The sequence below is a fragment of the Dipodomys spectabilis genome, unplaced genomic scaffold (assembly GCF_019054845.1).
Source record: "Dipodomys spectabilis isolate Male_0828 unplaced genomic scaffold, ASM1905484v1 ptg000173l, whole genome shotgun sequence".
NCBI classification, from domain to species: Eukaryota; Metazoa; Chordata; class Mammalia; order Rodentia; family Heteromyidae; genus Dipodomys; species Dipodomys spectabilis.
The window spans coordinates 7083585-7094345 of record NW_024870850.1 but is presented as its reverse complement, the minus strand read 5'-3'; positions in this window follow the sequence as shown (position 1 = coordinate 7094345).

Below are 10761 nucleotides of genomic sequence, written 5' to 3'. Positions count from 1 at the left end.
TGTGAAGTCTTTTGAGGAACCTCCATACTGCTTTCCAAAGTGGTTGAACAAGTTTACATTCCCACCAACAATGAAGTAAGGTTCCTTTCTGTCCACATCCCCTCCAGCATCTGTTGTTGTTAGAGTTCTTGATTTTTGCTGTTCTAACTGGAGTGAGGTGATATCTCAATGTTGTTTTGATTTGCATTTCTTTTATGGCTAGGGATGTTGAACATTTCTTCATGTGTCTATTGGCCATCCTTCTTTCTTCTTCAGAGAAGCTTCTCTTTAAGTCTTTCACCCACTTACTTATTGGGCAGTTGTTTCTTTGAGGATTTGTTGTTGGGTGGTTTAATTTTTTGAGTTCCAAGTATATTTTAGATATGAGACCCTTGTCCATTGTATGGCTAGTAAAGATCTTCTCCCAATCCGTGGGCTTTCTATTGATCTTGCTAGCTATGTCATTTGCCCTGCAGAAGCTCTGCAACTTTATGCAATCCCATTTGTCCAACCTTTCTTTGATTTGTTGTGTTTCCAGGTCTCTATTCAGAAAATTTCGGAATGAGCCAAGGAGACCTAGGGTTTCTCCTATTCCATCCTGTAATGTTTTCAGAGTGTCTGCTTTGAGTTTAAGGTCTTTGATAAATTTGGAGTTGATTCTGGTGCAGGGTGATATATAAGGATCTAGCTTTAGTTTTCTACCTGTAGTTAACCAATTTTGCCAGCAGCATTTACTGAAGAGGCTGTCTGTCTTCCATTCTATTGTTTTAGCTCCCTTATCGAAGATTAGATGGCTATAAGTCTGTAGATTCATTTCTGGGTTTTCAATTCTATTCCATTGGTCCTGAGGTCTGTTCTTATGCCAATACCAAGCTGTTTTGATTACTATGGCTTTATAGTAGAGTTTGAAATTTGGTATTGATATTCCTCCAACAGTGTTCTTTCCGTTGAGGAGCGTTTTTGCTATTCGGGGTCTTTTATTGTTCCATATGAATTTTTGGATTGCCTCTTCTATTTCCTTGAAGAATGAGGGTGGAATTTTGATAGGTATTGCGTTGAATTTGTAGATAGCCTTGGGAAGTATTGCCATTTTCACGATGTTAATCTTTCCAATCCAGGAGCATGGGAGGTTTTGCCATTTTTTAAGTTCTGTGTTGATTTCCTTTTTCAAGATTTTAAAGTTTTCATCATAGAGGTCCTTCGCTTCTTTAGTTAAGTTAATTCCTAGGTATTTTATTTTTTGTGGGGCTATTACAAATGGAGTTGCTTTCCTAATTTCAGCCACACTTTTCTCATTGTTAGCATACAGAAAAGCCAATGATTTTGGGGGGTTAATTTTATAACCTGCTACTTTGCCAAAGTTTTGAATCAGCTTGAGTAATTTGGGAGTGGAGTCTATGGGATTCTTTAAATAGAAGATCATGTTATCTGCAAAGAGGGAGATTTTTATTTCTTCTTTCCCTATTTGGATCCCCTTTATGTCTGCATCTTGTCTTATTGCTGTAGCTAGGCATTCTAATACTAGATTGAAGAGAAGTGGAGAGAGTGGGCATCCTTGTCTTGTTCCTGAGTTAAGAGGAAATGGCTTTAGTTTTTCACCATTGAGTATAATGCTGGCTGTAGGTTTGTCATATACAGCCTTTATTGTATTGAGGAATGTTCCATGGATTCCTAATTTTTCCAAAATCTTCATCATAAAGGAGTGTTGGATCTTGTCGAATGCTTTTTCTGCGTTTATTGAGATAACCATGTGGTTCTTATTCTTGCTCCTGTTGATGTGATGAATAATATTAATTGATTTGCGTATATTGAACCAGCTTTGCATCCCTGAAATGAATCCTGTTTGATCGTGGTGTATGATTTTTTGGATGAATTGTTGAAGTCGGTTGGCCAAAATTTTGTTGAGAAGTTTTGCATCAATGTTCATCAAAGAAATGGGTCTATAGTTCTCTTTCTTTGATGAGTCCCTGCCTGGTTTGGGGATGAGGGTTATGATGGCTTCATAGAATGTGTTCGGTAGTGAGCTTTCTCTTTCAATTTCATTGAAGAGTTGGAGGAGAATTGGTGTGAGCTCTGCTTTGAAGGCCTTGTAAAATTCCGCTGTAAAACCATCTGGTACTGGACTTTTCTTAACTGGGAGGTCTCTTATTGCTGTTTCTATTTCAATGCTTGATATGGGCCTGTTAAGATAGTTTAACTCATCTTGGTTTAGTTTTGGCATGTCAATATTTGCTAGAGGTCCATTTCTGTCAAGTTCTCAAACTTATTAGCATAAAGTTTTGAGAAGTATTCCCTTATAAAGTTCTGAATCTTGGTTGTTTCCGTGGTGATGTTTCCATTCTCATCTCTGAGTTTATTAATTTGGGTGTGTTCTCTTCTTTTTCTGATAAGATTTGCTAAGGGTCTGTCAATTTTGTTAAGTTTTTCAAAGAACCAACTCTTTGTTTTGTTGATTCTTTCTATAGTTTTTTTGGATTCTAATTCATTTAATTCTGATTTAATTTTGATTATTTCTTTCCATCTACTGGATTGGGGTTTATCTTGCTGCTCTTTTTCAAGGAGGTTTAGATGTGTCATTAAATTGTTAGTTTCAGATCTCTCCAATTTGTTGATGTAGGAGCTCAGAGCTATAAACTTGCCTCTGTGTACTGCCTTTGCTGTGTCCCAGAGGAGCTGGTAATTTGTGTGTTCATTTTTGTTGAATAGCATGAACATTTGAATTTCCTTTCTAATCTCTTCCATGACCCACTCTTGATTCAGCAGTGTGTTGTTCAGCCTCCATGTGATACCGGAATTTCTTTGGTGGCTTTTGTTGTTGAGTTCTAATTTTATTCCCTTGTGGTCAGAGAGAATGCAAGGTATAACTTCAATGTTTCTGAATTTAGACAAGTTTGCTTTGTGGCCTAAAATGTGGTCTATTTTAGAAAACGTTCCATGTGCTGCTGAGAGAAACGTGTATTCTGATGCTGCTGGGTGAAATGTTCGGTAGTTGTCTGTTAAGTCTAGTTGATCTATGCAGCTGTTTAGATCTGCGGTTTCTCTGTTGAGTTTTTGCCGAGTTGATCTATCTAGTGGGAAGAGTGGTGTGTTAAAATCCCCAACAATTAATGTCTTTGGATCTATATGGGATTTGAGGGAAAGTAGTGTTTCTTGGATAAATTTGGTTGCTCCATTGTTTGGCGAATAGATATTTAGAATTGTCTGGTTGGAGTCTCTGGTCAGCTTGAGGTCCTGTGGCTTGATTGGTTTCTTAAGTCAGTTTGTTGGAACAGGCAGAAAAATGCTCTGCTTTACCCAAGATTTTGAGATCCCCCTCCCAGGTTAGTTTACTGGGAGGGTGATCTGCTTTGAGAATCACAAAAGAGGGGGATGCAGTGATGAGGCTAGGTTCTGGGTAGAGTTGAGGCCTTTCAACAAACAGTAGCTTTTCCCTGGGGCTATTTTGTGAAAAAAACTCAGAGCACCCAGCCTGGAGCCATTCTCAGGTTTCTGTTTTTCAATTGATTGTGGTGGCTGCTAGAGGGAGGGGCAGCCTCTGGCTCTGGTTACCTGGTGAGGAGAGCCACTCCAATGGCTGGCGCCTGAGCTGGGTGACTTTTCCCTGGATGGAACTGAGTCTGTGAGGTCACTTCGCCGTTAAGTTCTTGTGACCTGCTAAATGACTCATTTTATTCCAAGGCCTGAGCTGGAGCTAGCAGCTCCTCCGAGCTTTTTCGGTATCCAAGATGGAGATCACAGGTGCTGGGGGGGAGGGGTGGCCTTCCCTCCTCTGCTCCCTGAGAAGGAGTGAGGATGTGGGGCTTCTTCTCACGCCGAGTCTTGGATCCTGGGTCGTCTCTGGTCTGCATAGTGTAGGATGAGATGTCCGCTCCTTGTCGGTTCTTGCTGGTGTTGAGTAGAATCCGCTCGTCTGCTGCTTCTGGCTCCTTTGTCCCGGACTGTGTCTCAGGTATGACCCCGCGGCGGTGGTCGCCGCCGCAACCCTGCCGCCATAGCGGCAGCTGCTGGCAAGCGCTCAGATGTGTCTGCTTGGCTTCCCCTCTCTTGACTAACTCTCTGTCCTGTGATGGCACACTTGGTGTGATTCTCTGGCTTGGGACTGTTCACTGGAACTCTGAAACTGCTTTCTATGCAAGAGCTTGTTCAGATTCCAGCTTCTCCTCCGCCATCTTCCCTGTAATGTTTTCAGAGTGTCTGCTTTGACTCTGAGGTCTTTGGTCCATTTGGAGTTGATTCTGGTGCAGGGTGATATATAAGGATCTAGCTTTAGTTTTCTACAAGTGATTAACCAATTTTGCTAGCACCATATACTGAAGAAGCTCTTTCTTCCCTTCTATTTTTAGCTCTCTTATCAAAGATTAGATGGCTATATATCTGTAGGTTCATGTCTGGGCTTTCAATTCTATTCCATTGGTCCTGAGGTCTGTTCTTGTGCCGGTCCCAAACTTTTAATCACTGTGGCTTTGTAGTAGAGTTTGAAATTTGGTATTGATATTCCTATAGCACTGTTCTTTCTGTTAAGGATCGTTTTTGCTATTTGGGGTCTTTTATTGTTCCATATGAATTTTTGGATTGCCTCTTCTATTTCCTTGAAGAATGAGGTTGGAATTTTCATAGGTATCCCATTGAATTTGTAGATAGCCTTGGGAAGTATTGCCATTTTCACGATGTTGATCCTTCCAATCCAGGAACACGAGAGGTCTGCCACTTTCTTTTTATTTTTATTTTTTGAGTCCGGTCGTGGGGCCTGAACTCTGGGCCTGAGCACTGTCCCTCAGCTCTTCAGCTCTAGGCTAGTGCTCTACCGCTTGAGCCACAGTGCTGCTTCCGGCTTTTTTCTTTTTGCTTATGTGGTGCTGAAGAATCAAACCCAGGGCCTCAGGCATGCAAGGCCAGCACTCTTCCACTGAGCTACCTTCCCAGCCCAGGTCTACCACTTTCTAAGTACTGTTTTGATTTCTTTTTTCAGGTTTTTAAGTTTTCATCACAGTGGTCCTTCACTTCTTTGGTTAAGTTAATTCCTAGGTATTTTATTTTTTGTTGGGCTCTTACGAATGTAGTTGCTTTCCTGATTTCAGACACACTTTTCTCATTGTTTTCATACAGAACAACCATCGATTTTTTGAGGGCTAATTTTATACCCTTCTATTTTTCCAAAGTTATGAATCAGCTTGAGTAATTTGGGATTGTAGTCCGTGAGAATCTTCAAATACAAAATCATGTCATCTGCAAAGAGGGAGAGTTTTACTTCATCTTTCCCTATTTGGATCCCTTTTATGTTTGCATCTTGTCTTATTGCTGTAGCTAGGCATTCTAATACTAAATTGAAGATACGTGGAGACAGTGGACATCCTTGTCTTGTTCCTGAGTTAAGAGTGAATGGCTTTAGTTTTTCACCATTAAGTATGATACTGGCTGTAGGTTTGTCATTTACAGCTTTTATTGTTTTGAGGAATGTTCCCCTGTTTCCTAAAGAACCTTCATAATAAAGGGGTGTTGGAACTTATCAAACTCTTTTTTTGCATCTATTGAGATAATCATGTGGTTCTTATCCTTGCTCTTGTTGATTTGATGAATTATACTAATTGATTTGCATATGTTGACCCAACTTTGCATCCCTGAAATGAATGATGTTTAATTATGGAATATAATTATTTTGGATGAATTGTTGACGTCGATTAACCACAATTTTGTTGAGAAGTTTTGCATCAATGTTCTTCAAAGAAATGGGTCTATAGTTCTCTTTCTTTGATGAGTCCCTGCCTGATTTTTGGGTTAGCCTTATGAAGGTTTTATAGAATGAGTTCGGTAGTGAACTTTCCTTTTCAATTTCATTGAAGAGTTGAAGGAGTATTGGTGTCAGCTCTGCTTTGAAGGCCTTGTAGAATTCTGCTGTAAATCCATCTGGTCCTGGTTTTTTCTTAGATGGGAAGTTTCTTATTGCTGTTTCTATTTCAATGCTTGATATGGACGTGTTAAGATGGTTTAATTCATCTTGGTTTACTTTTGGCATGTCTATATTGACTAGGAAAAGGTCCATTTCTGCCAAGTTCTCACACATATTAGCATAAAGGTTTGAGAAGTATTGCCTGATAATGTTCTGAATCTTGGTTGTTTCCATGGTGATGTTTCCATTCTCGTCCTTGAGTTTATTTATTTGGGTGTATTCTCTTCTTTTTCTGATAAGATTTGCTTAGGGTCTGTCAATTTTTTTAATTTTTTCGAAGAACCAACTCTTTGTTTTGTTGATTCGTTCTATGGTTTTTTTGGATTCTAATTCGTTTATTAGGATTTAATTTTAGTTATTTCTCTCTGTCTACTGGATTGGGATTTATCTTGGTGCTCTTTTTCAGATGGTTCATTAGATTGTTGGTTTCAGATGTCTCCAATTTATTGATGTAGGAACTCAGAGCTATAAACTTGCCTCGGAATACAGCCTTTGCTGTGTCCCAGAGGAGCTGGTAATTTGTGTGTTCATTTTTGTTGAATATCATGAACATTTGAATTTCCTTTTTAATCTCTTCCATGACCCCCTGGTGATTCAACAGTGGGTTTTTCAGCCTCTATGTGTTACAGGACTTTCTTTGGTGTCTTTTGGTGTTGAGTTCTAATTTTATTCCCTTGTGGTCTGAGAGAATGCAAGGTATAACCTCAATGTTTCTGAATTTGGACAAGTTTGCTTTGGACCTAAAATGTGGTCTATGTTGGAAAATGTTCCATGTGCTGCTGAGAAAACGTGTATTCTGATGCTGCTGGGTGAAATATCCGGTAGATGTCTGTTAAATCTAGTTGATCAATGAAGTTGTTTATATCTGCGATTTCTCTGTTGAGTTTTTGCCAGGTTGATCTATCTAGTGGGGATAGTGGTGTGCTAAATTCCCTAACAATTAATGCCTTTGGATCTATGTGATATTTGAGAGAAAGTAGTGTTTCTTGGATAAATTTGGGTGCTCTGTTGTTTGGTGATAGATATTTAGAATTGTAATATCCTCCTGAATGGAGATGCCTTAATTAGTATGTAATGACCTTCTTTACCTCCTCTCACCAATTTTAATTTGATGTCTATTTTGCCTGATATTAGGATTACAACCTACGCCTGTTTATGGGGACCATTTGCTTGGGAGATTTTGTTCCTGCCTTTCACATTGAAAATGTGTGTGTGTGTGTTTGTGTGTTTGTGTGTGTATGTGCGTTTTGTGGGCAAGATGTGACTCCTGAAGGCAGCAGATAGGAGGATCTTGCTTTTTAATCCAACTAGACTGTCTATGTCACTTAATTGGAGAGTTAAGTTCGGTAATGTTGAGAAATTGGACTGAGAGGTATATGGGAGTTCCTGCCATTTTATCCACCTTCTTGGAAGCGGCGACAACTGGGTTCTTCTGATGGTTCTTGGATTCTCAGTTTGGGTGTGGTCTCTTGGCCTTCATTGTGGTCTTGTTGGTTTTCTATGTGTAGGACATCTTTAAGTATCTTTTGTAGGGCTGGTTTGGTAGAGATATATTGTTTCAATTTTTCCTTGCTATGGAAGGTTTTTATTTGACCTTCAGTTATGAAGGAGAGTTTAGCTGGGTACAGTATTCTTGGTTGATAGTTGTTTGTCTTTAGGGCACGGCATACTTCATTCCAGGCTCTTCTTGCTTTGATTGTCTCTTCTGAGAAATCTGAGGTGATTCTAATTGGTTTCCCTTTATAGGTGATTACCCTTTTCTCCTTGACAGCTTTAAGCATCTTTTCGTTGGTCTGAATTATCCTGTATGGATTATAATGTGACTGTAGAATATCCTGTTCTTGTATGGTCTATTTGGGGTTCTAAAAGCTTCTGTATCTGAATAAGCCTTTTTTGCATGTTTGGGAAGTTCTCTGGTAGGATCCTGTTAAACATTCCTTACACCATTAACTTCTTTTTTTTTTTAATTTAATTTTATTTTATTTGAAAACATACTGTACAGAGGGGTTACAATTACATGGGCAGGATAATGCATACATTTCTTACCAAGCATTGCAGCCTCCTCCTTTGTTTACCCTTCACCTCCCTTCCCAGCCTCCCACCATTAACTTCTTTGTCTACGTGTTACTCTACATCCATTATCCTCAGATTAGGCCTTCTGAAGGTGATTTCCAAATGTTTAATAGATTTGTCATATTTCTTGCATTTGTCTTGGATAGTTGTATGTGCTTTCTCTCTAATATCTAGGCTGTTTTCAATCCCAGAGATTCGATCTTCTGCATGGTCTAACCTACTATCCAGACTTTCTACTTTGTTTTTTATTTCTTTTCCTTCTAATTGGTCGGCTTTGATGGCTTTAAATTCTTTGTTGGAACTTTGTTTTAGATCTTGTATGAACTTCTTCCTTAACTTGGTGTCCAGTGTTTATTCTCAAATCACTTAGTTGATTGGTTATGGTTTCCTTGGATCCCCATTCCTTCTGTCGGGCTCCATTCAGCATTCCCTTTGTGGTCTCCCTGAATTCTTTCAGCTGGATTCCATGAATTTCTCTATTGCTTTGCCTATTCTCATCCCAATCTCTCAATTCCTGTATTACACTTTGATTAGTTTCCTCACGTTCAAACATTTCCTGCAGTTCTCTTTGACTATACTGAGCCTGCTCAAGCAATTCCTGTGTCTCTCTTTTTTCTCAACATGCTCATGCAATTCCTATATTTCTCTTTGACTGTTCTCAACCTGCTCACGCAATTCCTGTATCAATCTTTGAGTAGCTTTCTCACGCTCATGATTTCCTGTATTGATATTTGATTTTCCTCCTCTCTCTCCCTATCACACTCACACTGAGTCCTTTGCAGGTTTCAAATCTTTTCATTCACCATGGTTACCAGTAATATTTGTAGAGCTTTTGGGGAACTCTCCTCTATATTATTCATTAACTGTTCTGTCACCTGATTATCATGAGTGGGAGTTGAGATACCCAGACTTGTCATTTTTCTTGTGTTTTTCCAGCTTGTTCTACCCATTTGGTATGAAAGTGACACCAGTTTTGTGCTAGAACACTATTTTAAGGCAAACATCAACCAAAGTCCTGTAGTTGCACAGTCCAAAGGCTGCAGATACAATCTAGTTCAACAGATACAATCTACTCAACATCAAACAACTATGGATTCATGGGCTAAGAACAGCAAGGAAGAATTTGGCAAACCAGAAATTATTAGGTTTAGGGAGAAATGTGGGGAAAAGTAGGATTAGAGGGATGTGGAGAGGTAAAAGGAGAGTGAATTTAACCAAGTCCTAATCTCAGAAAGGGAAATAGATTGGACAGTATGGTAGGAGAGACATTACAAAAAAGTAAAATGGAAAAACAAAATTTATATTTAAAAAGTGAAACAAAAATTATCTACACTTAAAGATAATATTGAGAGAAGAAAAGGATAGGATTAGAGGAGGGAAGGGATAGAAGAGACATGAAAAACTAAAAAAATAAAAATTATTAAAAATTATATAAGTATAAAGAGATAATACTTCTATTAAAGAAGTTAAGCATAAGAGGTTGTGAACTGAGTAATAAATTTCTGGATTCAATGTGTCCACAATGGAGGATAAAGTCTAATAATCGACGATGGGTATATATCTGAGGATGAGCAGAACAGCAATTAAGTCACTAAAAAACGAAGAGACAAAAAGAAAAGAATGACGAAAGAAGAAAAAAGTGCTAAAAGGTCAATAGAGATAAAAAAGGAAACACACACATATACACCTAAAATAAAATTTATAAGAGGAAAAAAAGATAAATAGAAAACAATTTTTTTATTTTACTTTATTTTATTTTTTGTGAACACACTATAGAGAGGGGTTACAATTGCATGGGCAGGATAATGCGTACATTTTTTTATCAAGCATTGCAGCTTCTTCCTTTGTTTACCCTTCACATCCCTTCCCAGCCTCCCCCATCCAACCCCCACCCAATCCTCCCCGCCTCCCCCCCTTCAACAACACTGTAAAGCTCATAGAAAACAATTTTTTTAAAGTTAAAAATTAAAAAAGGTACAAAAACGAGTTCTTTGATTTTTTTGGGGGGGAGAGGGAGGATGGGAGGATCCTGTATCTCCCTTGTGTCTGTAATCAGTCTCTTGGTAGAGTATCTGGTTTGCTTGTGGTGTTTGGTTTTCCTGTGGCTTGATTGGTTTTTAAGTCAGTTTGTTTAAGCTTGCAGAAAAATGCTCTGCTTTACTCAGAATTTTATGATCCTTCTCTCAGTCTAGTTCAGTGGGAGGAAGATCTGCTTTGAGTATCACAAAAGAGGGAGATTGCTGTTTCTTCTAGTTTGGAGATGCTGTGATGAGGCTAGGTTCTGGGTAGAGTTGAGGCCTTTAGCAAACAGGAGATTTTCCCTGAAGGGCTAGCTCCAGAGATACTCACAGAGCCCAGCCTGAAGCCATTCTCAGGGTTTACGTTTATTGAATTTCAATTGATTGTCTAGGCTGCTGTAGGGAGGGGAAGCCTCTGGCTCTGTTTACCCAGTGAAGAAAGCCCCTCATTCAGGGGCAGGGCTTGCCCTGCCTGGGCTGGGTGAATTTCCTCTGAGTGGAGGTGAGTCTGGCAGGTCAGGTCATGTTCCTGTAACCTGCTAAATGAGTCTTTTGTTTTCTTCCAAGGTCTCAGTTGGAGCTAGCTTCTCAGCCTGGCCTTTGTCAGTATCAAAACAAAGATCTCTGTTGGGGATGAGGGGTAGCCTTCCCTCCTCTGCTCCCTGAGAAGGAGTGAGGATGTCAAGGTTCTACTCATGCTGGAATGTTGGATCCTGGGTCATCTCTGGTCTGCAATCTGCAGGA